This window comes from Canis lupus, chromosome 25 (genome assembly GCF_011100685.1).
Source record: "Canis lupus familiaris isolate Mischka breed German Shepherd chromosome 25, alternate assembly UU_Cfam_GSD_1.0, whole genome shotgun sequence".
In the NCBI taxonomy this organism is placed as follows: domain Eukaryota; kingdom Metazoa; phylum Chordata; class Mammalia; order Carnivora; family Canidae; genus Canis; species Canis lupus.
This window is the reverse complement of record NC_049246.1, coordinates 14,076,123-14,103,567: the sequence shown is the minus strand read 5'-3', so window position 1 is coordinate 14,103,567 and position 27,445 is coordinate 14,076,123. Positions and strand designations below refer to the sequence as shown.

At 44.4% G+C, this 27,445-nt stretch overlaps 1 protein-coding gene and 1 long non-coding RNA gene across 15 annotated transcripts in view; both read left to right on the top strand.

Moving 5' to 3' along the window:
- The window catches only part of ATP8A2 (ATPase phospholipid transporting 8A2), a 574,503-nt gene that overhangs the window by 26,280 nt on the left and 520,778 nt on the right, over positions 1-27,445 (top strand). For 6 of the 14 annotated variants that reach the window (XM_038573456.1, XM_038573453.1, XM_038573448.1 and 3 more), the window contains 2 exons: positions 2,461-2,600; positions 4,602-4,660. The exons of 5 other annotated variants lie outside the window; for them this stretch is intronic. The gene's annotated coding sequence lies outside the window, so the exon portion shown is untranslated. The remainder of the gene's footprint in view (positions 1-2,460; positions 2,601-4,601; positions 4,661-27,445) is intronic. 3 more of the 14 variants (XM_038573457.1, XM_038573449.1, XM_038573450.1) reach the window with 2 other exon arrangements.
- Positions 7,039-18,283, top strand: LOC119865915. The gene is made up of 3 exons (XR_005378452.1): positions 7,039-7,121; positions 13,806-13,950; positions 18,120-18,283. It is a non-coding gene; the product is annotated as an uncharacterized LOC119865915 (long non-coding RNA).

Below are 27,445 nucleotides of genomic sequence, written 5' to 3'. Positions count from 1 at the left end.
CTGCCAATCAGGGCTTTGACCACGCATTTGTCTAGCTTTAAGGTTAATATTTATATTCAGATGGTCTTCTGGAGCTGACATCTGGGGGGCTTATGTCTTAACTGCCCCTAACTTGTGATAGTGACAAATACTTTGTGGTTAATTGCTTTATTTTGGGATGTTTTACAGAACTCATTTCTGCAAAGGCTGCAAAACAGAATGCTGGTGGGCCCTGTCTGAGCTGCAAAACAGGATGTCAGTGCTGTTTGATCTTAGCCCTCCTGACTCCATATTTTCTTGTTGGGGACCCTGGCCTTGACTACCTAACTGTCCCACTAACTCCTAACAGTAGTAATATTACCATGGTTTTTAACACTGAGCCCCAGCTATCGTTGGAAAGCCTGCTTCTAGCAAGTGTGCATTTCCTTTCCTTTCTACTTTCAGACCAGGAAACTGAGAAAAAAGCTTGTCTGTTGCTTATAGGACCTTCCTGAAATCTGCTAAAGGATTCCAACACCACTAACATCCTGATACTTTTTTTTTCCCCGAGTCTTAAAGCGCCAACCTCTCTGGACAGGTGGTAGAAATCCAGAGATGCACAGGGACCTTTCAACCTGCTTGCTTTGCTGCCGTTCAGGATGATTGCAATTTCCTGATTGGGCATTGGAGAAGGGGGGGTCCTCACTTCTCCTTGGCTCAACTCATGGCTCACACTTTAGGACTGGCAGCTTATTTTTTAAAAAAGATTTATTTATTTATTTTAGGAAGAGAGAAATTGCTCATGCACGGGGGAGGGGCCGAGGGAGAGGGGGTGAGAGAGTCTTGAGCAGACCTCCTGGCTGAGCATGGAGCCCTATGCACAGCTCCAGATCATGAGCCTGAGATCACGACCTGAGCTGAAACCCAAGAGGTGGATGCTCGACCGACAGCACCACCCAGCACTCCTCGGACTAGCAACTTATAATATTGCACTTCTGGGAATCAATATCTCTCTTCACTGGTATTCATTCTTCAGTTTGGACTGCTATAACAAAATATCATAGATTGGATGGATGAAGTGCAATAGGTATGTATTTCTCTCAGTTCTGGGAGCTGAGAAGTCCAAGATCAAGGTACTTGGTACTGACTGACTTGGTTCTCCAGTGAGGATCTGCTTCTTGATTGGCAGACAACTGTCTTCTTGCAGTGTCTTTACATAGGTGGAGAGAGAGCGAGCTCCGGTCTTTCTTTTAAATTCACACCCCCCTTCACCTTATCCCCCTTCTACCCTATGCCCCCTCTTCCTCTTCTTATAAGGATACTAGTCCTATCACAAAAGCACCATCCTTAAGACCTCCTTAAACCTAATCACCCCAAAGGTCTCACTTTCAAATACCATTGTAATGGAAGGTAGGGCTTCAGGATATGGATACTGGGGGGACACAGACATTTCAATCCATAACAATCCGGAATCTTTTTTATAACCTGCTGGAATTTTCTTTATAATTAGCCACTCCATGTGTAGGATTTCTGATTGCCACCACTACAGGCCGTAGGTCCACGAGAACAGCCTGTGTCTCCTCTGCCTCACCGTTGTGTCCCTGGTGCTTGGTAGATGCTCAGTAAACATCATTGACCGAAAGCCCTGTGCTGAAAGCTGTGGAAATACCAATTTAAATTGACTTGTTCAAGTCAAGAACAATTGAGTTGTTCTCGAGAACAAGAGGAGGAAGATCTTTCTAGAGTACTTTCCATACAATGTGATAAATTTTATTAAAAGATATGTGTGATTTTGAGGGGTGACAGGGAAGAGAAGAGTGTTCATTCTGCCGGGAGTGGGAGAGATCAAGAAAACTTCGCAAGAGAAAGTGATACTATTATAAAGTGTCCTCATGTAACTGAAGTAATGAATGTGGAAAGAAGGCAGGGGACAGACATTATACGCCTAAGGCTCTGTGGATTTGTATAAATATGTATAATAAGATATCATTACTTTAGAAGTCTTTACCTCTGCTTGAAAAGTTTGCTGCAGTTTACAGCAGTGACCACCAAATGCCAATTTCTTTTTTAAGATTTTTATTTATTCATGAGAGACACAAAGAGAGGCAGAGACATAGCCAGAGGGAGAAGCAGGCTGTCTGTGGGGAGCCCGATGTGGGACTTGATCCCAGGACCCAGGGTCACGACCTGAGCTGAGGCAGATGCTCAACCACTGAGCCACCAGGAGTCCTCCAAATGCCAGTTTGAAGACTGGCTGAGTCACAGTCCCAGGAGATGGAAGCTGGGTAGTTAATCTGCACTTTTGATGGGCTCCCTGGGGGATCTGACATACGGCCAAGGATGGGGACTGCTGGGGATGAGCAGTGATCCTCAAACTGAAGCAGGCACCAGAATCACTTGGGAGTTTGTCGAAATGCACATGGCTGCTCCCTCCCCCACAAAAAGTTCTGATTCGGCAGGTCTGGGGTAGGGTTAAGAAGTTATATTTCTAACAAATCCCAGGTGATGCTGCTGCTGCTGGTGGTGGTCTGTGACCCACTTGGAGAATCACTGGTGTGTAAGATCCCCCCTGATTTATGGCTCTTCTGAGGAACAGAGTGATTGGTCTCCACAGGAGTGGTCCACAGGAACGACTTACCCAGGTAATGAAAACTTATCCCTCCAAATGCCAATCCTTAATTTTTTTTAGTCATGTTAGGAGAACACTTTCCAAAATGAATTCTGCATTCCTTTATTTCCTTAATGAATGGTTTCTGAACACCACTGGACTCTGTCTGGATGACTCCGGATTATCATCATGAACATTTATCCTGGTTCTGTTCAGTAACGCAAAGGGGTGATATTTGAACCGATTAACAAAACAGCAGACGCCCTGCTGGTCAGCACAAGATCCTGTCTTCCAGTGGAGATGCATCCTGGAGGCCTGCATTTTGGCAGGCACTTATCTTGCAGTCCTGGTCCATGGGGTGGCCCTGGGGTCCCGAGAGTGTCAGAGGAGACCAGGGCTCAGAGGCCCCCTCAGGAGGTTGGGATGGTGGCATTTTACTGTTGGTATGGGAACATTTCCATATTTTAACAACAGTAGTGTTGTATTACACATAGCAACCCTGAACACATCGGTTCTGTGACTGCCCAGCTCAATACTGGGCAGGTTTTATTTAGTGTTTTCTTCTTATTAGGCAAATCCTTAGCTATCATTAATTGTTAACTTTGATTCATTCATTAAACAACTGCCAAGCACTTTGGGTTCATACAAAGATGAATTGGGCATATAGTGAGTGTGCTGCTCAGCTGGGAAATTGCTCCGGGCCCACCACTTCTCTGAGACTCAGTGTTTTCATGGCAAAATTTGGTTGTGTTCTTGGCCTTCTGATATTCCAGAGTAGTGAGGATAAAACGAAAAATATATGCAAAAGTGCTTTTTATTTTTAAGGATTTATATTTTTTAGAGTGTGTGAGCAGGGGAAGGAGTGGAGAGAGAGGGAGAGAGAGGGTCTCAAGAGACTCCCAATAAACATGGAGCCTGACTCGGGGCTTGATCTCATGACTCTGAGATCATAACCTGAGTGGAAATTGAGTCAGATGCTTAACTGACTGAGCCACCCAGGTGCCCTGCAAAAGCTCTTTAAAATGGTTAAGTATGATACAAATGAAAAATATCTTTTTTTTTTTTTTTTGGTATTGGATGCGTTAAAAATAGGAAGTCCAGATCAGTGGCATCATGCTGTCATGGAAGTGGCACTTTCTCAAAAATGTTCAGCCTGGTGCCCTATAGCAAATGCTCTTATTTATCAAGCTATAAAATGAAGGACCAGAAGCAATATTATTAATAAACGCTTGCTCAAGATGTCATAAGAGGGCTCTTGTTTTCTCTAAGTGGCAGCCAAAAGCTTTATTCTCCCAAAATAACCACTTTTTCATTGCTATTCTCTTGCTTCCAGCTGTTCTTTATTTAGTGATGAATACAGTTTAGGCTAGATTGTGAGTGACAAAGATAAGTGCTTTTTGGTTGGGGGTGGATATGAGGGCAAGGTATATCAGCCACAAACTGGCCTTCATGGCCACTGGTCCTCTGTATGTGACAGTCAGTGTGTCTTTCTGCATGGGCGAAAGGACAGGATTGATATCTTTCTCTAAAATATATATATCTTACATATATATATATATGCATATATGTTATATTTAATATATGTATTTAAATATAATATATATATTTAAAAGTTTTATTTAAGTAATTCCTGCACCCACTGTAGGGCTCAAAATCATGACCCTGAGACCAAGACTTGCATGCTCTTCCAACTGAGCCAGCCAGGTGCCCCAGGACAGGATTAACTTAAAAGTGTCCTTTAAAAATAGCTTTTCTGGGGCGCCAGAGTGGCTCAGTTGGTTAAGCATCTGCTTTCAGCTCAGGTCATGATCCTGGAGTCCTGCTCAGTGGGGAGCCTGCTTCTTCCTCCCCTTCTGCCCCTCTGCCCTGCTTGTGCCCTCTCTTGTGTACTCTCTCTCAAATAAATAAATAAAGTAATTTAAAAAATAAAAATAGCCTTTTTTCTGTGCTGCTTTGCTATGGTGCTGGGTCCTGGGTCTTTGTCCCAGCAAGCATGTGGTTTATGGTCTAATCTCATATTTTCTTTGCCTTTCAGGAGGGTGTAACTGAATCAGGCTGGGCACCAGTTAGAAGGACAATAGAGGGGCTTCCTTGGTGAGCTGGTTCTTGCTCTGTGGAGTGGTCCATCTTGGCTGGTAATATTGAGTAGAAGACACTGGTTGAATGCAGCTATGAAAGTAGAGCATCAGTTGCATGAGAGAATATATGGGCAGAAACCTCTAAACAGAATTCAGGCTGGTTTGTAAATTCTATCTCTACCTTTGCCAGGAACTCACTGGGTGATCTCAAATAAGTTTTCAGCTACTCTGCATCCAGAGTTTTCAGTCCGAGCCAGCCTTTTTTGTACAGAGAGATTGGAGAGCTAGCTCTGTATGTGTGGCAACCACATTTCCCCAGAACCCAATAGGAACGTGGGTCTGGAAATTGTTTTTTTCTCGCCTCGATTTCTTTTGAATTGAGTATGGTCTCCTGATTTGATTCATTTGGTTGCTAGTTGCAGCCACACTTTGAAGTTTAAGGGTTTAGAAGAGTGGAGAGCTTGAAATTGAGTTGGTCAAGAAAAATCCTGTGGTATGATTGCTCTCATCGGCATGAAAGTTATCAGTGTGCTTTATTTGTCACAGGTAAGACATCCTAACAGCATGAGGGATGGGGGGGGGGCTGCTGAAAGGAATCCATTTATTTATCCATCTGTTTGAATGTTTGTTTACTGGTTACTTGGAATGTGCAAGGCACTGAGTTAGGTGCCGGTAATGTCCTGACTGGGGCGGGGTGGGGGCGGGGGTGGGTGTGGTGAACTTCTGGCCCAGTGGAAGACACAGACAGGTAGATAGGCTTTTCTGGAACAGTGGGAAAGATTACCACAGGGAAGGTAGAACACATGCGAACTGCCACCCCCCCAACCCCAGACCAGGAAGACAGAGAAGGCTTCCTGGAGGGAGCGGTGTCCGGGACCAAATGAAGTCTGAGTCATGCATACAAGGGTGCTGGGGGCGTCAGGGTGTTTGGGGCAAAGGGGACTGTGTGGGCAGAAGCCAGGAGAGGACTGAAGCCTGCAAGGAGGGCATGGGGCATTCCACACTGGCTGGCACTGGAGAAGGGAGACAGAATGTGCTGGAAAGCCTGGCCTTGTTAAGTAATTTGAACTTCATGACAAGATGGTGGAGAGTCCTCTCCAGCATTCTGAAGTGCTGCAGTGAGATCTGCACTAGAGAGCTTTGACTCCGGTTTCGCCGTGGAGAGTGGCTTGGAGAGGAGAGTGATTACCAAAGAAACATCGATGGGAGAAGAGTGGAGGGGAACGCAGGAGGGTGGCAGAAAGGGTGAGGGAGGTGGCTCTCACGGGGGAAACTTGACGGAAGGTGACACTGAGGGAGAAAGAAAGGCCAGCGTGTTGCTCAGCCTCCTTGTTGGGCAACTGGGTGGATGAGGAATAGGGGAGGGGAGAGATAAGTGCTTTTGTTTGTTGGCCACATTGGTTTGACGTGGCTTTGAGACAATAAAGGGCAGGTGTCCAGTGGGCAGTTGGATCTGAGCATGTGGCCCTGGGATGTGACAGATGCACGTCATTGACTGGTGCTCATGGGACCTGCGGCTTCAGCGAAAGATGAGGAGCCCCTGGGAGGTGACAAAAATGTGTCCCGGAGAGAACTTTCCTGAACCACAGCATGGCAGGAACAGGCAAGGGAGGAGAAAGCTATAAATGCGCAGAGAAGTGACCAGGGACGTTGAGGGAAAGCGGCGGTGTGGTCTCCCAGAGGCACAGGGAGGGATGCTCCGGAGGGGAGCAGTCAGCAGGGCCGGGTGCGGCCAGGGCCGAGGAAGACAGGGGCCGAGAAGGTTGGTTTCCGCCGCCCGAGGCCCGGAGGCCATGAGGGGAGCTGCTGTGTGGAGCTGGATAGCGGGGCTCAGGGGCCGGGGAGAGGGGAGAAGCCAGCGGCCCAGCATAGCCAGAGCTTTCAGAAACTCACTTTCCGGGGGGCGGGGGGGGGGCGGAGAAGAAGCTGTTGAAAAATGAGTCAAAGTACAGAAAATGGAGTCTCAAAGAGGAGCGCTGCCTGCCACACAAGACTGGTCATGTCTTGTAGGCCAAGTTAGAATACAGACCTTCGTAAAATCCGTGTGCCTCTTTCATTCTCCCTCAGCCCACTTCTGAGCTTTCTTCCAGAAGGTCCCCTTAGCTCAGAGCTCTGGCAGCCCGCAGCCTCTGCTTCCCATCCCTGCACACCCCACTCTTGAGCTGCTCCCCCGGGCCTTTGGGGTCTGAGTGGGACTCTCTGCACTGAGGCCCTGCCCAGGCCTCACATTGCACCGCTTTTTCCTGGAGAGCCTGGCATGCCCACAGATAGGGCTGGTTCAGGGCCACACCTTCTGGATCATGAGTTTTGAATACATGGACAGAATCCTAAACATCATATACTAAAACAGACTCAGGATATAATGTTCTGTGCACTGTTTTGTTGTATTTTTTAGGTTTGGTAGCTACGTGTACTTCCAAGTGCACATTCTGTGTGGGGAAGATTCTGGGGAAACTGAAAAGATGAGTTAGATACAGGTACACAGCCTTCCTTCCCTCTGTCCTTTAGCCACACTCTGATTCCCCTGACCTAGCTTCTTTTTTGCCCTAGCTTCTCTCAGCCGGCTCCTGGCCTATTGGGTCATGACTCATTCATTCATTCATTCATTCATTCATTCTCTCCTTCAACAAAAAGTATTTTAAGGATCTGTGTGCCTGGTGGTGATTAGCGCTAAGGATTCAAAGATGAACAAAATGGGACTTTTGCCCCGTGAGGGCAATGTGACGAATCCTCTAAGGAGACCAAGCACATACTTCAGTGGGAACCTGCTAGGAGGCCTGGGAGCACACAAAGGTCAGGGATGGCCTCTCGGAGGAGGCAAAGTTTGAGTCTAGCCTGGAGAGGAAAGTTGAATTTCTCCAGGTGGTTTGAGCTGAGCCCGTGCTTGGAATCCCCTTCTGCCTTTCCAAATCCATCTCTCTGCTCTGCACCCATTTCATCCTTGGATGGTCAGATTCTAGGTTATGGAGTTGATGAGACGGTTTTGTCCCCCTTCCTAGAAACTGTGTTATATCCTCCAGGTAAGATATTTTTATTTTAACAATGCTGCTGTATGGCTAATGCCTCCATCTAAGCAGTGGCTATAACAGGGGTTGTGTTTTCAGGCTGCCAGGTAGTCGTGCCTCTCAGAAGGTCATGCCACAGGCAGAGGCACCCTCTTGATTGGTCTCAGCCTGTTACTCCTGCTGCCAGATTGTGGCCAAAGCGATGGCATTATTGAGAAGGGACCATTTGCCTGGTAGCAGAGATCTGTAAGGGCCCTTATAGACCCCGTGACTGGGTTGAATTCAGAACCACAGAAGAGTGTCTCAAGTGTAATGCTAACATTCTGTCAATTCAGTTTCGCTACAGAAAAGCTGCTATCTTTAAATCTAATCAAAGTGGGGAAATTGATAACTTTAGAAGATAATTGATGTCCCATAATCCTGACTGCATGATATTTTTTTTTGTGTGATTGTTTACTTTTATTTTTTGGGGGGAGAGGGAGTATGTGTGCAAGTGGGGTGGAGGTGGAGGGAGAGGGAGAGACTTCTAAGTAGGCTCTACAGCTAGCAATGGAGCCTGATGTGGGGTTCGATCTCACGACCCCAAGATCTTGACCTGAGCTGAAACCATGAGTCCGATGCTTAACTCGCTGAGCTACCCAGGCGCCTGTTGGTGAGATAATTTAAAGGGTAATTTACAAGAAAAAACCTTGGGATCCTTTCTGGGCAGTCTTCTTAGATAAAAAGAAGAATGTCTTTGAATTCTGATGCAAGGTTTCTGGAATTGTTTCTAGACTACTTCAGACAAATTGGTCTCAGTGAGATAGGAAACCGGACTTTGCAAAGGATAATGTGTAAGGCTACACATTCTGGGATATAGCAGACTCATGATAAACCTTTGTTAAGCAAATGAGAGAATGAGTGAAGGGAGTTTCCTCTGATTGGGGTGGTCAGACTGTCCTGAAAGTTGAAGGTAGCACTTTTCTGCTTTTCATTAACCCCAGACTCTGTCTCTAGTTAGTACCTACAGACGTACTATCAGTAAGCAGAGTGGGTGCAGCTGGTTTCCTCTCTTCTTCAGAGCTGAGTCTTTTCATCTTAGGACTTGGCCAAATCTGTCTTTATGGGGAGACTTAAATTAGTTTCTGCTACCTGGAACTCTCTGGAAATCATACATCCTCAAGTAATTGCAAGACAGTGTGTGGTGAGAAGTCCATGATATCTTTCTCTTCTGGCATTTTCTGGCTCTTTCTTGCAGGCTTTATTTGTCTGGTTGCACCCTGGTGGTTTAGGAACTGGTCCTTGTGTAAGGAGGTAACAAATAATCTTCTTCCCCAGAAGCTTTGGGGAGCCCTGATGTCCAGACATGGCTGATGTCATGATCAGGTGGTAGGTGTGGGTAGAGGAGAGACTATGGTTCATCTCATCATTCTTTTAGATCTGAGGTCCCCTATGAAACGTAAACACCTGGAAAGAGTCCCCATTTAGCAGAGATGCCCTAAGAGGAAGGTGCGGGAATGAAAGTAGAGCAGTCTTCTGTCAAATAGAGATCCAAAAAAAAAAAAAAAAAAAAAAAAAAAAAGAAAAAACAAAACAAAACAAAACAAAAAAACAAATAGAGATCCAGATTTTCAAGTAGCTGCTTTTGGAAACTACTACGATGGAAGACTTGCTGTGTTGCCTTCAGATGTTAAGCCTGACTGCCTGATGCTTCACCAAACTGTTCCGAGATGCCTTCCTTCGAAGTCAGCCTTTCTAATTCCTTCTGATAGCTATGCTGGTATTCCAGATATTTTATGTTCCTCTTCTGTTTACCCACGAACCTTTTCAGGAATTCTAAGAGATCAGTTTCATTCTTCTGAGAAGCCAAGTTCTGCAGGTCTTGCAGGAGCTTGTGTAACCCATTTTCCAACTCCAGAGCCATCACTATAGCTTGCACGTTCGTTCCCCAGTACTCTTTGTCAAGCCTCTTAACCACTGGAAGGCAGACTTTACTCTTACGCTCCTTCAGGTATCTTATGAACTGCCTTGCGTGTCCTTTCTTCACCTCAGCTTGGTCTTGGAAAAAGGGGACATAAACAGGTGCATAAACAGGACATAAACATGTTACTTCTTCATTGAAGTAACAGACCATAGATAAATAACCATCACTGACGTTCAGCTCATAAGATGCTATACGGCACGTGGGCCGCAGGGAAGGAGGGAAGCTGTGCTGTCTGGGGCAGGCCAAGGCCTCAGGGCTTTGCTTCTCTCCCCTGTGCCCCGATGCTCGAGTAGAAGGCTAGTTGACTTTTGTGTTTCCTGTAAGGACCCTTACTCATTATTAAGTGTTAAAGTCCACCTAATGAGGAACAAATTTAAGGAACCAGACTCTTCCAACTTTGCCTGTTTTGGAAAATGCAATTAGAGCTAGTGATGGTAATACCGAAATGTCATCTGAGTCAGCAACTTGTACTCCAAATATCCCATGAAGTTAGTGAGGAGTGAGGGAAAAGGCATCTTTACCTTCACCTCTACCTCATATTGAGGTCCAGGGAAATGGGTGTGGGATTGGAAAGTGTGGATGATTTGATTCAGGGGAGGAACAGACAGGTGCATTAAGAGGAAAATAATAAGCAGATCTTAAGAAATTTCACAGCAGGGAACAACCAAAAACAACCAAAAGGCTTGAAGAAAGCAGATTGAAATCAAAGAGGATGTTTGGGAAGGCTTCCTGCCTTTGCAACCCCTGGGAGGCTCCAGGTGGGTTTCCAAGAAAATTGGCTGTCTCTCCTTCTGCAAATAATGTGGATACATATTTGGTGGACGGCATCATGCCAGTGCTGTGGGGCGACCATAGGCAGGGTCTCTGACCTGTGGGAACCACAAAAGCATGCCGTGTGGAATGGCTTGAGTCGAGGGGCATAGACTAATCCTCTCTCAATGCCATTCAGTCGAGAGGAGTTACTCTTATATAAAACAGTTTTCAAAAATCAATACGGCAAGGAACACTTTGACTACATGGTTTGTAGTTGGCCCAGCTAACATTAACCACACCAGTCTCTCTTCCCTCCAGCTGTCTGCATAACCTTTTCCTGTATTCTCTGGGCTCTGGATCTGGCCCGATCCCACTTCTCTATCTCTGTCAGTAGACTTTATTTTTCAAGTTTACAACAAAATTGGTCACCAGTATAGAGTTCCTTGCCCCAGCCCCTGCCCAGCCATCCCCACCATCAACCTCTTACACCATAGTAGTATGTGTTTTACAGTCAGTGACCCAGCACTGACACCTGAGTATTTGGCCAAAGTCCCCAGGTTAGTTACATTAGGGTTCTTTGTGGTGTACATTCTGTGGATTTTGACAAACATGTAGTGATATATATCTCCCATTATGGTATCAATAGAATAGTGTCCCAGGGGGATCCCTGGGTGGTGCAGCGGTTTGGCGCCTGCCTTTGGCCCAGGGCGCGATCCTGGAGACCCGGGATCGAATCTCACGTCAGGCTCCCGGTGCATGGAGCCTGCTTCTCCCTCTGCCTGTGTCCCTGCCTCTCTCTCTCTCTGTGTGACTATCATAAATAAATAAAAATTTTAAAAAAAAGAAAAAGAGTAGTGTCCCAGGAGACGCCTGGGTGACTCAGTGGTTAAGCATTGGCCTTTGGCTCAGGTCATAATCCCGGGGTCCTGGGATCGAGTCCCACATTGGGCTCTCCACAGGAAGCCTGCTTCTCCCTCTGCCTGTGTCTCTGCCTCTCTCTCTCTCTCTCTCTGTGTTTTTCATGAATAAGTAAATGAAATCTTAAAAAAAATAGTGTCCCTGCCCTAAAATCCCTGTGTGCTTCCTATTCATTCCTCCCGCCTCCCAACCCTGGTACCCACCCATGTTTTTATTCTCTGCAGTCTTACCTGTTCCAGAATGTCATATAGTTGGATTAAGACATCGTGCAGCCTTTTCAGATTGGCTTCTTTCATTTAGTGATATGTGTGTAAAGTTCAGCATGTCTTTTCCATGGCCTGATAGCTCATTTCTTTTTATGGCTAAGTAGTATCTCAGCTTCTTTTTCAGACCCTTCTGAGCTCCCTCAAGCTGCCTCGAGGCCCAGAGTGAGAAGTGAAGGAGAGAGGGACATTGAGGGAGTCAGTGTCTTCTGGATCCTCAATTTGATAGTCACTCCTGGAGAAAAGCTTCATCCCTTTAAAGCTCCACCCATTATGAAATTTTTGGATTTTTCAAATCCTGTTTGAATGGACAGGTGAATTTCCTGTTAACTGGAGGGCCATATCATCCTACCTTCGTAGCAGCCTGGCACAGTTCTCCCTGGTTTCAGGCTCTGAGTGCCCACGAGCAGAATGCCTGGAACTCATTCCCACTCCTGCCTCCCCCATTCAGACTCCTCCCTCCTCGGCCCTGCTTTCCGTGTTGGCTGCTCAGATCCCACCTTTGTTTCTGCTGCTGTTGGGTACCACGCTGCCACTTTGTGGCCTCTGTTCCAGGAGATGAGCTGTTGCAGCAGATGACGTGAGCTGGCCTGGATGCACTCTGGTTTTGCTGTCACACAATTGGTGTAACTTGTCTAATTTGACTGTTGTAGAGCTCGTGTCTCTTGTGGCCAAAGATACTCCCACTGGAGTCAGAGAGGGCCCTCTCTTCTCTGGTGTTAAAATGGTTGATCAAGTTCCCAGAATAAGTTGGCCCTGCCCTCTGGTGTGCTAATGGGACAGGATAGGGGGCTCTGGAGATGCTTGCTGTGAAGATGCTGTTTCCTGTGACAGGATCACCATGTGCTATGTAATCTTGGTAAAAGACATTTTTTCCTAGTCTGCAGTCAGTGGATATCTACTCGGTACTAGGTTTGTAGAATAGCAGGTAAAAATTTTCAAAGTATACTGTTGATGTCTTGAGTTGTTAATTTTAGCCATTCTGCCCAGTGTGAGGTATGAATGAGGTATCTCATTATGGTTTTGATCTGTATTTTCCTGATGGTGAGAGATGTGGAGCATTTTTTCATGTGTCTGTTGGCCATTTGTATATCTTCCTTTGGAGCAGTGTCTATTCATGTCTTCTACCCATTTCTTGACTGGATTTTTTGTTTTTTTGGGTGTTGAGTTTGAAGAGTTCTTTGTAGATTTTGGATACTAGCCCTTTATCTAAAGAGGCATTTGCAAATATCTTCTTCTACTCCATAGGCTGCCTTTTAGTTTTGTTGACTGTTTCCTTTGCTGTGCAGGAATTTAAGAGATAAAACAGATGAACCTTGGGCAAGAGAAGGAAAAATAAAATAAGATGAAAACAGAGGGAAGCAAACCACCAGAGACTCTTAATCATAGGAAACAAACAGGGTCACTGGAGGGGTGGTGGGTGGAGGGATGGGGTAATGGGTGATAGGCATTAAGGAGGGCACTTGATAGAAGGAGCGCTGGGTGTTACATGCAACTGAAGAATCACTACCTCTGAAACTAATAATATAGTATATGTTAATTAAATTAAATTTAAATAAAAAATTTAAAAAGTATATTAGTGTCTTATTAATGACTTCTACTTATGGGTTATCTAGACTAAGCCATTACCTTAAGCTCTTGTCTCTCCCAAAATAATCTTGGCCTTATTTTAAAAGACTGTTTAATTAGGGAATCCTCCTATCTCTTATGTTTTGGGACAGCCTGCATGGCTCCTTGCTTTGATAGTTCAAGGAAAATAATTTTACATCTAATAATTTTAATTTCTGATTATAAATGCAGAACGATACTGTGATTCTCTTGGACTATTGCAAATGGAGCGGCTCAAATATAGAATTAATGGGTTTTCTGCAAACATGCAAAGAATTATAACAACACTTGGAGAAATAAAGCATCATCTTGATGCTGGATTTTAGTACCCTCAGTTATAGTTTGCAGATTCACAGACCAGCTCATGGAATTGTTATTCAAAACTCTTTCTTCTTTATTTTTCTGCTCCTAGACTCTACTGGTATAATATATGCCCTTTTCTATTTTGATCTTCCTGTAAAGCTCTCTTTTTATGTAAACAGTTTCTGGAAACGTCACTACTGGCTAGCCCAGCAGGTTGGCTTTCATCCCTTTTCTGCCATGATAGGCTCTGTCTACTGAAGTATTGACTTAAAGTCTGTAGGCTTGGTAATAATGTCTATTGTGTCTATTTAAAGAAAAGGAATTTGCTGGGGCTTCATTTCCTTTCAGGGAGGAAGGAGATGGTTATGGACATTTGTATATCACTCTCAGCATGATTTTTATGAAGCATGACAACGTAAAACAAAAAGATAAGATCTTGGACACCCGGGGCTCAGAATCTAAGATTAAAGAATCCAAATGCCATAGCAAATAGGTAAGCTGAACTGGGACAGAGATGGTAAAATTGATAACCTGGAAGAGTACATGGAAAAAGTGACTCAAAAGAATGATCAGGTTTTATTTCAGGTTCTTTTAAGGAAGAATCATGACCTTCAAAGAGACAAAGCACTAAGCCAGGCCCCATGAAATTTGGGTCAAATGTGGTATTGCCTTTGAATCAGCTAGGATAACCAGGGAAAAAGATGGAAAAAGTAGAAAAAAACCCCCACTAACATATGGCCACAAAACAGGATGTATTGCCTGACGGTTAGGATGCTATAGGGGGATGCCTGGGTGGCTCAGTGGTTGAGCGCCTGCCTTTGGCTCAGGGCGTGATCCCGGAGACCCAGGATTGAGTCCTGCATCAGGCTCCCTGCATTGAGCCTGCTTCTCCCTCTGCCTGTGTCTCTCCCTCTCTCTGTGTGTCTCTCATGAATAAATAAATAAAAATCTTAAAAAAAAAAAAAAAGGAAGAGTGATAGGCTCTTAGGTTTTGCCAGTAGAGATAATAGAATTTTCATATTGTGCTGACACCTGGTTATTTTTACAGCAAGTCACAGAGGTTAGGGCACTTTCTGACTCTAAATGGCCAAAGAGGCTGACCCCATTAGCACAGTGCTTTTCCAAAATTAATGAAATACGAAGTGTAGTCAGTCTTGCGGGTGGCTCCTGCTGCCGTGGTTAAGTTCACAACACAAACACTCCTGGCTTCGAAAATCAGGCACAACGCTTACAAGGGTGAGTGGATTTATACAGACAGGGCTGAAGGGTAGGTTTCTCCTTCCAGTTTCTGGTTATTGAATTCACGTTTGTGTTCAAGACCTTGGTCAAATGCTATTTCCTCTGTGGAGCTGTTTCTCTTTGTCTTGTCAGAAAGGATTTAACTCTTCCTAAAAGTCCTGCTGCACTGTTGTCTGTTTCTATGCAGAAGTCAAAGTCACTGTCATGTATTTTCACTTATATACCTGTCTCTCCCATTGGATTTTAACTTACCTGAACTCAAAGAGTGTATCTTGTTCTTATTTGTATCCTCAATGATCTACACACCATAAGGCACCTACTGGGCCCTCAGAGAGTGTTTGCTAGAGAAATAAATTAATTTTAAATGATGTAAAGTCTTAATACCTAGGTGGAGCAGATCATGTTAAATCAAAACATAGATTATCTTGTGTGTATGTGTGTGTGTGTGTGTGTGTGTGTGTTTTGCAAGAATGGTGCAGGGAATTCAGAATGCTTTATTCATGTTCACCAACTTTTAACAGTTTATGTATTCATTTTCTCAGCCTATCTATGTATATATTATGGGCATATATATATATATGCATCTGTACACATAAATACACATATTTTTATTTTTTTTTAAAAGGTTTTATTTATTCATGAGAGACACAGACAGAGGCAGAGACATAGGCAGAGGGAGGAGCAGGCTCCCTACAGGGAACCCAATCCAGGAGTCGATCACAAACCCCAGGATCTGGCCTGAGCTGAAGGCAGACGCTCACAACCACTGAGCCACCCAGGCGTCCCACACACAATATTTTTCTAAACAATTTGAGAGGAAGTTGCATACATCATATTCCTTTATACTCTTAAATACATCACTGTGTATTTACTAAATAACACATAGATTTTTACTACCCCTTGTGAAGAAGACACTGTGTGAGGGTCATGTGTTCTGCTCAGCCTTGCAGTAAAGACGAGAAGTGTTTTACCACCAATGGGCCATACTGCAGGCCCTTCCCCTTGGCGTCCACTGACCTAACACCATTCCAGGAATTCCACTTTGGGAAGTTTCCTGAACTGGCTTTGGCTTCCTTCTGGACTTGCAGCTGTTCCAAGGTTTCATGATCACTCCTTTGATCATTATCCTTGTTCTTGCTGTTAGCACTCTCATATATACACCCATGATCCTGCAAGGCTCAGCCAGTTCTGCTCTGTTCTTAACATCCCTGGTTCTTCTAGTGACTATCTTCCTGGTGTTCTGGGCTCCCGACCGCCTGAGCTAGATTATTCCCTTACCATTTGTCATCAGCGCTGTCCATTAGGACAATGTTAACCAAAAACAGGGGCTTCTTTATAATGCTGTCAAGCTTATAAATTAAAAAAAAATCCTCTTACTGGCTTCATACTACTCATACATTTTAAGGAGGGAGACTGTTTTTGCAAAGACTGAGGTTTTCCCTGATGCAGCTGATGAGGAGTCCTGGTTGGAAGGAAAATGTCAGATGCATGTTTCCACATGGCAAGTGGTTAGTGAGAGGAGCCAGGACTATAGGAGGAGGCCTGGATTAACAGGGAGCATCTTATGTCGGTGCCCTGTGCAGCCGTGTGATTTGTGACTTCTGACAAGTCACTTAACCACTTCAGCCCTAGTTTTCTGACACATAAAGCAGGGCTAATGGTCCTTGTCTCCCTCAGAAGGTGTCATCTATTTGTCAGCAAAAATGTCTTTTACCATTGTTAGGAGACCGGGGAGAAACTAATTTAACAAATTATGTGTATCCACATAATAAGGTTTCAAGTTGTAGCTTTATAGTTATGGCTCAGTGAGGATGCTAAAAAGAGTTACCTCAGCGCCTGGGTGGCTCAGTGGTTGAGTGTTTGCTTTTGGCGCAGGGCGTGATTCCAGTGTTCTGGGATGGAGTCCCACATCGTGCTTCCTGAAGGGAGCCTGCTTCTCTCTCTGCCTGTGTCTTTGCCTTTTTCTCTGTGTGTCCCTCATGAATAAATAAAATCTTTTAAAAAAATAAAAAGTTACCCTATTATTCTATTTTACGTCAAAGAAGCATGTATGTGTCTGTACACATGCACCTGTGTATATACACACATCTGTAAAGTGGGGCAGGCCCTGGAAGGGGGTACGATGCTGTGAGTACAGCATGAGGATGGAGGCTTGGTATCATTTCATATCATTTTGGTATCATATCATATCCCATATCACATTTCTGCAAAATGCTGGGATTCTGGGTGACTTTTGCTTTCTCTTTTGCAGCACTTAAAACAAATGGATAAAACGGACTCTAAATCTTCCCACCTAAACTCTTGTCCTCCTCATGCTATATAAATAAAATTCGCTTTTTGTCTGTCTGCAATTTTTTCTTTTCTTGGGTTAGGCCAAAATACCATACAGATACCTTTTTTAGCAAAATTTGCAGGGAATGTTGGGAAGCTTAAAATAGAGGCAACTTTGGAAACCGAAAATGCACATTAGCAGGGTTGGGGGCGGGGGTGCCCCTCCCACAGACAGATGGCCACCTGCAGGGCAGGTACAGGTGTGGGTCAGGTGGAGCTGCTTGGAACATGAGGAAGGACAACTTCAGGGCTGTAGCGCCGGGGCTGTTTCATGGTGGCGGTAGTCTACCTGACAGCTCTTGTAGGACAGTTAGTATGCATAAAGCAATACTGAAGATGAAGAAACTGTTTACTATCCAAGAACTATAGCTTAAGCCACAATGTTTGGGGACTGGTAGCTAAAAGGATCTATCTATCAAGCAATGTCTTTATTTCCCATGGAGACATGATTTGATTGTTTAGAGACCATCTGCCTTCCACAGCCGCAGGCTGTGCTCAACATGTATTAGGTGCCAAAGTAATCCACTTAAGGGAAGCAAAGACCCAAACTTCTTACTGTGCATATTCACTACTGGCCAGGTGAGAGCAGCCTCCATGGCTTCTTGAGGCCTTGGGACTTGAGCAAAAGACAGAGATGGTCCACTTCAGGTGTCGTGTATCTAGTTATACCAGCAAGAAGGAGCCAGAGGTCTGGAGAATGAGGCCTCTAGACCCCCAGGGGACCAGCAGAGCTGACCGGTCACCCACCAGCCTGTCCTCTCTTGGACCCCCATAGTGCTAGGGCAGGACATAACGTGGGTATACCCTCAGAATGTCAGACGGATCTATTTGTTCATTCAGTAAGCGAAGACAAAATCTAACTTTATGCTTGATTTAATGTGAAGTACTTGAGTACATCAATCACATAGTTCTTGTGAGAATATCTTCTACACCTGTAGTCAGATTTATTTTTCAAAAGATTTACAAACTGATTTGGTAATGTGATAATCTCAGTTCAAAATTAAGTGAGCCTGGTTACTATTTCTGATTCTGATTTAAGCTAAACTTGCATGGAGTTCAACTCACTCTTTTTTTTTTTTTTTTTTAATTGAGGAAATGGAGCCCAGAAGTGTTCTGTGACTGGCCCAGAATCAGCAGTGGTATGGAGGCTGATAGGATTGGATTAAAAAACTTCTCACCTAGGAATGTCTTCCTTGTCCTTCACTAACCAAAGAACTCGTCACCATTTCAGAATAAAGTCTCTTCATGTCCCTGAAGGATGCTCTGTTTTTATTCCTCAATATCTGTGTATTTTAATTGGTATTTCCTTGATCACTGATGAAGTTTATCATTTTCCCACAAGTTGATCAAAAATCTTTTTAAAAGCGGGTGGCTCTTCCTTGTTGACACAGTGATGTGAGCAAGAGGATGAGTTCAGGGCTGTCTATGTGGGGTGATCACAGCAGCCAGTGGAACCATGGATGGTTAGAACCAGAGGAGCCTTGGTGATCACTGGGCCTGACTTTCAGTTTCAGAGTGGGAAACGGAGACCCATAAAGACCAAACCAGACCTCGACTGGCACCTGAGACTCTTGACTCTATGATTTTTATCACAAGGACTGTGTCTCTAAACAGAAGTATCAATTGTATTAAACTTTAGAGCTAAATAGAATAAGTTTTAGGAGATGAAGCTGCCTGGTCTTTGGCCAAGGACATAATGTGAAATGTCCTTGCCAGTCCCTGGATCATCTTATGTATGCCTCTTTTCCATAAATCGAGTGCTTCCATCTAGGTAACTAAGGCTTCCTACATATTAATAACCCTAGTTGTAATACTAATTCCGTGCCCCAGAACCATACATGGTGCGGAATTTCATTGCCTGGTTTGTGGCTAATTACCTAATGTACCTTTTGTTCTGAGCGCTGCCCTTCGTTCCTTTTGTCTGTTCCCTCCTTTTGTGCCCTCGCCACTACCCAGCTGTTGTCCCATCTCATCAGCTCCTGGCGGCACAGGGTCGTGGCAAGCAGGTACTGCATAAATAATTAACCAGGAGAGTGCACCTACTTGAAATTTGCCAGGGAAGAAGCAAAAGAGTGTGGTGCTTCTGCACATCAAGGAGATGCTCAAGATGGACAGCTGCTGGGAAAGCTGATGCTCTAAGCAAACAGAATATAGCAGCTGTAACAGTTTATAAGCTTTTTCAGTAGATTCACATTTCCACCATCATAGATCTTATACCACAGGATGTTATTCATAGTCACGTTTACCCGTGAACATGATGAACTCATTGGAAGTCTTGTGTATATATTAAATGGAGTGCTTCCCACTTCTGCATGTGCTCTCCTTCCTGACAAATGGCACCACCATTTATCCAGTTATGGGGCACAAATTCTTGGAGCATTCTTTGACTGCTCTCTCTCACACCCCCATCAAACCCATCCTCAAGTCCTGTGGTTTCTACTTTAGAAATATTGTCCCAAATAGAGCCACTTCTCACCATCTCTACGACTAAGGATAAAGTTCTGTCCAAGGCAGCATCATTCAAGTGGAGTCTGCACTTGTCTCCTGACTCGCTCCCTTTCCCAGCCACGTATCCTCTGACCGACATCCTTCTATGATCGAATCAGATCATACCACGTTCTGGGATGCCTGGGTGGCTCAGTAATTGAGCATCTGCCTTCAGCTCAGGTCATGATCTCAGTCCTGGAATCGAGTCCTGCATCAGGCTCCCCATGGGAGCTTCTCCCTCTGCCTGTGTCTCTGCCTCTCTCTCTGTGTCTCTCATGAATAATAAATAAAATCTTAAAAAAAATAAGATCATATCATGTTCCTGCTCGAATAGGAAGGTGTTTTCTAGTCCTACTTAGAATATAGTGTAAAATGTACCAGAGGAGGGGTCCTCATGACCAGACCCTAGGCCTGCTCTTACCAATCTCCCCGTCTTGACCTGCACTCCAGATGTACTGCGTTTGCTGCTGTTTTTCAAATACAGGAAACAAGTCCTTGTCTTGGGCCTTTGCACTTGCTCTTTTCTTCATTGTGGGTGTGCTTTTCTCACTGGACTTCTCATTTCCTACATTTGAACTTGAACTCCTTGGTCACTGTCTCTGCCCTTACCTTTTATTTTGCTTTATTGCCTATATTATATATGTATGTGTTTGTTATCTACACCCCCACCCCCAAATACATTGCAGGATCTATGAGATAGGGTTTGGGTTTTGTTCATTGAGTTTGTTTGTTTGTTTTTTTGTTTTGTTTTGTTTTTTGTTTTTTGCAGAATACAAATATTTGTTAAATGAATAATTGGGACCATCTGAGAACTATATGACAGTTATCAGCTCTTGTCCTACTAAAGCCAAGAGCTTTCCTGTGGGTTAGGACTGAAAGGGCACTGGCAACATGCAAATGGGAAAATACTGTTTTTGTTTTTTTTCCCTCACTGTCATTGGGTTTATTTGTGCTGCTGTTGCATCCCACCCTACCCCCATTTATTTTATATAAGTTTATCTCTAGATTTTATATGAAAGTCTCTTGGAAGTTCTGGCATGAGTTAGAAGGTGAGAGCCTTGTGGGTATTCTCTTGTGTTCCAGCATCTATCAACAGCAAGCCTAGACAGTGTGCATTGATTCTGGGCAGCTTTCATGTCTATGTGTTTACCTCCTTTACAGAAATTTTAGAGTCTGTATCACTCTTCCGGACTCCTCTCAAGATGAAGAGATTAGAAACCCCTCTGGAAGCATTAGCTGTAGACCATTACTGTCATTATTTATTTCATTTGATATATCACAAGACTTCGTAAACTGCCAGGGAGAAGCATAAATTGTCAATAGTTCTTCCAGAATGACCAACTTTATTAATATTATTTAATATTTAATCTCTGAATGGTTTCTTTTAGTTTTTCTTTATGATTTTCAGGTTATAAATATTGAGGCATATGTGAATTAAAGTCATTTGAATGAAACAGTAGGCACACTCATGGTGTGTACTCACAGACTGTGTCCCAGAAATGTGATGTGAGGTCTTGTACATCTTTGCTGCTTGGGATTGCCTTGTGGCTTAGAATGTAGACCACCTTGGGGGGCAGTGTGGGAACTAGATTCCAGATTAAGTGATAACATTAATCGGTACTTTAATTATGAAGTGTTAGGATATCCAGTTTATTTCTCGTTGTCTGAAAGCATGCCTTTATCCCTTGGGACCTTTTGTCCCCAGTTTTCCATAAATTTGCAGCTGTTTCTAAAGGCAGGTATGATCCAGTTTTTCCCAGTGTAGGTTGAAGCAAACATTTTGTTCCATCTTTATTTAGCCTGTTGGTATAACGGAGTCTTCACCTTCTATGAAGCTGTGTCCTAAATACACAGTAACCTTTACTTTATTTTACTCTCTTTTCTTCCATTTCTCCAGATGCATGGCCTCTGTATCCTGTCTTTTTGGCCTATGCAGGATTTTGTCATGGTCTAACTCTGTGGTCTCGGCCAAGTTACTTTGATACTTTGGCACTCAGTTTCTTCTTCTATGAGATGGTAAGTGAATTCTGTAAGTGAATTCATTTATCAACAAATATTCTATCTTCTACCATCTTCTCAGATACTGGAGAATTTTGTGCTGATTAATTCACTTACTCATTGACTGATATTCTACTTGTTTCAGAATGAATTGAAGGAAGTGGAGTAATAATCTTTGCTTTCATAGCATACAGAGCACCTTCACATATATTACCCGTTTGATTATTGTAATAGTCCTGTGAGGCAGGTAGTATAGCTCCGTGGTACAGATGGGATGAAAGACCCTTCCAGCAATCCAGATTTGATGATTGTTGCAAAAGGGGCATCAGGAGGACACGACCACTGGTGGACCAGTGAGCTGGGCCTGGGCACTCAGGGGCTCCTCACTCCTCCTCCCCTGTCCTTGGAATATGGCTGCCACTTGCCTTCCCTGCTCCCAGAAGGTGCCCCAAGGACCTCGCCTTGAGATAGTGACATGATGTTGAGAACATTTGCACTGTACACCGATGGGACTGCATTGAGGCCTTTACATAATCTGAAGATTTGTTGGGCAGGTGCAGGGATCTATTTGTCCTAACAAGCTTTGTGTGTAGGTTCTCTTGCTCACGAGGCCTGCTGCCTCCCAATCTGCAAGGTCTGCCTCCTCCTCCTGTGTCTCTTTGCCTTTCTTGTATGGGGGCCAGTTTCAGATTTCGTCTGGGAAGTTTCTGAGGTTTCAAATCCACGATTCCTTAGGCACAATGATTCCTTAGCTTAAGCTAGTTAGTGTATAAGTATTCTGTTTCAGTGATTCTCAGACTTGAGTGTGTACAAGTAAGTTTATCCAAAGTGGAGTTTTCTGACTCACTGATCCCAAGAATCTTCATTTCTCACAAGGTATGGCAGCATTTCTGATCGGGGATCTTCTGACTGCACTTGGAGGGGCACTGCCTGCTGCGCCGACACAGTAACAGTGCTCACACAGTGTAGATGGTCATCGGATGTTCGTTGGCTCAGTCTGTGGACAACACAACTGTCCAGAGTAACCAGCAAAAATAGAATGAAAGCTTGCCAGCATAGGTAACCAGGTGGCAGCCTACCCACTGATACAGCGGGAAACTTGGTTTTCCAGTGGACTCAGTTATCTACCTGAAAGTAAAATTAGCTGGTGCTCTGTGCACCGTGCTCCCAGGACTCCCTCCTCCTGCCCTCCCAGTGCTTTCAGATTTTTACTGCACACCTTTCATGCCACCCACACTCCTAATAAGCTGTCATTTCCCTGGTTAATGAACAGCTATTTCTAACCCTCTTTTTCCTCTGATGGCCTGGTGTAGGAAGCCACCAGTATCTCCCTGCTGGTGGCATATGGAGACAGACCCTCAAATGTGGAAGAAGGGGAACTGTATAAAGAGATCCCAATATATCTCACATTTGCATAGAACCAGGGGAAGCTCTGTGTTGCAGAGGGGTCAGCAGTCTTTTAAAAGCCTCTGCAGGAATGGCAGCTCTATAGCAGTTAATGATCAGGGCTGTTGCCTTCCAGCTGCCAGCCCTCCACTTGGGAGCTCTCCTCTCCTGGGGACAAGGCTGCTCTGCCTGCCTCCTCACCTATTACTTTGCTGTATTAAAGGATTTTTGTTTGCTTTTAAATGAAATCATGACTCTCATGCAGATAGTGTTAAAGAGGGAACAGGGAAGACATTACAGTCCATTCAAAGCCTAATCCAACAAAGACACATTTATAGATCGGGAATATAGAAATGTATGTAGGGAGGGATACGTTTTGCATAGAGGCAAAAGGAGGATTTTCTGCAGAAGTGGGGAGCAGGGAACGGCCTGCTGAACTCCCTGCCTCCTGGCAGCATTTTCGTGCCTGCAGACAAGAATTACCTTGAATTGCCTTCAGTTATCTACAATTTACAGAACTCAAAGACAATGAAAAGGGAAAATCAAATAACCTTGAAGGACATGAGCTCAACAGTTCATAGTTTTCTGTCGAAGCACAAATGGTGCCTACTTTGGCTTTATTTGCTTATGTTGAACAGTCAATTTGCAGAAGAGAATTTCAGCTAAATTGGGCTGCTCTCAGATTCCTCACCTAAGCCCTTGTGTTAAAACAGGAGCAAGTCAGCTAACGGAAGGAGGGGTCCTTGAGGTAGCTGACTTGGCAGGGAGGGGGAGGAGGAGAATGCAAGTGGGAGATGGCTGTATCAGAATCACCTATAGGGCTGCGTATGTGAGCGTTTGTGCATGCGTGTGTGTGTGTGTGTGTGTGTGTGTGTGTGTGTGTTGGAAAAGCTCTCCGCTACCTTGTTGAGATACAGGACTGCTTTAACGCTTTAGGTCCCCATCAATTCTGATCAATCAAAGCAATGACTCATGGCCTGGCCCTAGAGACCCAAAGTCTAGTCCTACTGAATTACTTACACCCCTTGGGGGCTTTGGACCAATCACTTAACTTTAGATACCTTAATCTAAAATGTGGGGAAATGCGATGTGCATGTTGTACAATGTTTGAGGATCGGCTCATGTAACACATGCTGGAACATTCTACATGTGATAATATGCAGCGTGACTGTTCTTCTGCTCATGATTTTGTGGGTTATTCCTCAGTCCTTGCTGTTGGTTTTGGTCCTTCACTACTGAGAGCAGACAGAGCAAAGGTCTAGAGTCAGACCCTTCTAGCTCTCCTTGCTTGTAGGACTGACAGGTTGCTGCACTTCTCTGAGCCCTAGATGTCTCCTCTTTCAAGAGATAATAAGTCTTTCCTCCTAGGATCTCAGAGAGTTTAAATGAAATGACGTGGAAAGTACCTGGCACTTAGCAGGTGCTCTCCAAAGGTGAGTTTGCTGCCAATTCTGCTGCCTGTTCTGGATCCACTGACTTTATCCTCCTCAACCACCAAGGGGTGGGGGCTAAAGAAGAGGTGTGAACCTGACATCATCTAAATCACAAAACTACCAGAAAATTTAACCAACACCCTGGGTGCTCTCTCACTAGGCTCCCTGAGTTTGCAATAATAGAGGAAGTGCTGGGATTCAAATAGGGAAGAGTAACGGGAACTGTTGGTAAGTTTGGTTTTTTCCCCACCAGCTACAGTGTATTTAGTACAAACACTGATCCCGTGCAGACCTCTACAGAACTATTAACACATGATCCCATGCTTTACGAAACTTACATTTATTATATTTAACTGGAAACATAAGCTTAACAGGTAGGAAATAGTACAAAAGTAAAGCAGGATCCAGTGCTGTGAACCAGTGTCAGTAAATGATAAATGCCATTTCTAGAAAGGACTATCGTAGATTACTCATGGACAAGTGCGCCAGTGCGTGCGGGCATGTGCGCAGGTGCATCGACTGAGTGAATCACGTCATCTCCGAGGTCTCAGCTTTTTTTTAAAAAAAGATTTTATTTATTTGATAAATATTTGAGAGAGCAAGTGAGCGAGAGAGCACATGAGTGAGTGAGAGAGCAGGGGCAGAGGGAAAAGGAGAAGCAGACTCCCCGCTGGGTAGGGAGCCCAACATGGGACTCAATCCCAGGACCCTGGGATCACTAGCTGAGCCAAAGGCAGATGCTTAACCGACTGAGTCACCCAGGCAACCCTCAGCTTTTTTATTAAAGAGCCTCTGGAAAACCCAGCCACAGGAACAGCCTTTCAACCAAAGCTTCGAGAACATCTCAGAATTTCATCTTCAGGGTGGCGGAGGGCTGAATGGGACTCTTCCTTTCAGGCCCAGTCTCTTTCTTTGTGTAATTTGTTTATTTTTGCTTTGTGTTTAGAGCCATTTGTGAAGAGCCACTTTAGAATTAACTGGCTGGAAGAGGGTCAGCATGGGCAGGGCCCCAGCTAGGCGCAGTGGCAGTCCTCTTGTGACGTCCCCATACACATTCCTACCAGTCGTAAAATGGTGATAATGAGCAATTATTGGCAAGTTATTGAAACAGGCCTGCAGGTGTAGGGCTCAAACTTTGCTTTCTGGTTCTTAGGAAAGTGTAACTGTTCATTTTCTGGCTTATTCCTTAATTCTATAGTATTAAAGAGACAAAATACTTCTGAGAATCAAGAACAATATAAAGAATTCCTTAAGGACTTAAGAAATACCTACAAAGGCTCTTTGAAGGTGTGTACTGTTTATCTGCATATTTTGGCAAAAGCATTTGCTCTGTAGACTGAGATGCTTATTTGAAAAGCATTGACTTGTTTTTCATGCCTCACGTGAGGGCAGAGCCGAGGTTTGAGAGTGCATATGTGTGGTCAGCTATACACTCCACCTAGAGAGTTGTCCCTAAAGCAGGGGCAGAGGTAAAAGGAGAAGGAGACTCCCCGCTGGATAGGGAGCTCAACATGAGACTCAATCCCAGGACCCTGGGATCACTAGCTGAGCCAAAGGCAGATGCTTAACTGACTGAGTTTATCAATGGGGGAGGGATCATTTAGTTATCTTGGCCCACACATACCATGGCATATATAAAAACGCCATTAAAAAATAGACAAGACAGGATCACTAGGTGGCTCAGTCACTGAAGTGTCTGCCTTCAGCTAAGGTCATGATCTCAGGGTCCTGGGATGGAGCCCCAAGTCGGGCTCCCTGCTCAGCGGGGAGTCTGCTTCTTACTCTTCCTCTGCCCCTTTACTGCTTGTTCTCTCCCTCTCTCAAATAAATAAAAATAAAATATTTTTTAAAAATAGACTAGACATACAAATAAGTGAAGATATCAAGGATAAATTCAGTTGCAAATATGTAGAACCTGACCTGATTCATGTTAAAAAAAAGGGCTTAGTATTTTTGAAACACCATAGAAAAAGCCCTAAAAACAAAGCTCAGCCCACCCAAGGCACTCCCCTCTCCCAGAACCAGAGTGCGGAAGTCCATGCTCATTGGCCCTCCAGATGGGGACAGAGGTGTGAGTGAAGTTGGCAGGAGGGGAAGCATGGACAGGGGTGTCAGGAGAGTGTGAAGACTTCTCAGGTGGGAAACAGTAGGGCCATGGGCAGGGCCCCCCTAACGGCAGGACATTGTCATCACATGGGGCCTCAGAAAGGTGCTTTGTCCTGTGGCACTTGGGAAAGCTCAGGAGTGGGGAGGGGTGGGAAATGCAGCAGGAAGGCGTTGGGGGTCACCTGTCCCAGGCCTGGGAGAAGAGGCTTCTTCTGAGAGGCCCAGCAAATCTGTTCTCCTAGAAGTAATTTTTATCTTGTAATAATATGTGTTGACTATGTGATTCTGTCTTTGGTCACTAGCCTCACCTGCCATTCCCTCTTCCTATATTTGTGGTATTTCTTCTATAGTTGATGGTTTTTTATTTTTTTAAAAGATGTTATTTATTGATGAGAGATACAGAGACATAGGCAGAGAGAGAAGCAGGCTCCCTTTGGGGAGCCTGATGCAGGACTTGATCCCAGGACCCCAGGATCATGACCTGAGCCAAAGGCAGACGCTCAACCACTGTGCCACCCAGGTGTCCTTGAAGCCAGTGGTTCTAAAAGCAGTTTGAATCTTACGGTCTCTATAACCACATCATCAAACAAGGTGGTGTTTGATTTTAGCGATGTTCCGATTTAGGAGTGACTTGATTGGTGGTGACCTTCTTCTGTCCCCTGTACACTGCTGGGTCCCCGCAGGAACTTCTGGGCAGAATGTTCCAGTCGTATGCACACACTTAGGTTTAACTGCTACTTCTCTTAATGTAAAGTGTATAGCAAAGCAGATTAAAGAGCTTACAGGATTTCTTTGAAACTTAATTGTAAAATACTCAGTGAAAGCTCTTTTTGGGAAACAAGTTCACTTAAACCAAGTCATTTTGTTGAGTGGCTTATGTATTTAAAAATGCATCCTGAGTTTTTTACTTGTAGACCTTGTGCATTTCAGTGATGATCGTTGCCCTGTAGCTTGTTTTCTAGCTATGGATGGTTTTTGATAGTTTCAAATACAACCCATCTCTTAAAT